This window comes from Octodon degus, unplaced genomic scaffold, assembly GCF_000260255.1.
Source record: "Octodon degus isolate 3935 unplaced genomic scaffold, OctDeg1.0 scaffold00431, whole genome shotgun sequence".
Lineage (NCBI taxonomy): Eukaryota > Metazoa > Chordata > Mammalia > Rodentia > Octodontidae > Octodon > Octodon degus.
In genome coordinates, this window is record NW_004525007.1 from 510,640 (window position 1) to 511,426 (window position 787).

Consider the following 787-nt stretch of genomic DNA (forward strand, 5'->3'; position numbering starts at 1 on the left):
AGAAATGATGCTCTGCATTTGTCTCAAGTCAGGCTAGGGGCCAGATGTGTGACTACAGTGAATGCAAATTGAAGACTTTTGCTTTGTTTTGCATTATTTATGTTGTGTTTCCTTTTTGGAGACAGGATCTCACCACACAGTCAGACTGGGCCCAAACTCAAGGCAACACTCCTACAGCATCCTGCTGAGTAGAGGTATGAACCATCCTGCCTAGGTGTAAATTGTAACATTTTAAAAATGAAGACTGGGCTGAGGAGGTGGCTCAGTAGGATAAGCGCTTGACTGGCAAACTCAAGGATCTGAGTTCAATCCCTGGTTCTGAAAAAAAAAAAAAAATGGAAAAAAAATGAAGACAGATATAATGAAAACACAGAATTAAAAATTACACTATGTAATTTTTTTTTTTGGTGGAACCAGGGATTGAATTCAGGCCCCTGCACTTGCCAGGGAAGCGTTTATTCTACTGAGCCATCTCCCCGGTCTCTACACTATTTAAAAATTATTGTAAAACTAACTTTTTTCTTATACATTGTAAATCATTTACTGGTACTGTAAACAAAATATGGAAAACAAACAATATCTTCAATACAAAAAACATTTTCTCTTGAGACAGGGTAGTTTGCACTTCAACACCTGATGTAGCCCAGATTGGCCTCCAACACTCAGTGTTGCTTCTCCCTCAGCCTCCCAAGAGCTCCGATTATAGGGGTGCAGCACTAAGGTGCTATTGGATAGCAGTTCTAAGAACAGTATCTGTCTGCAGAGATACAGGACAGGGACAGCAACA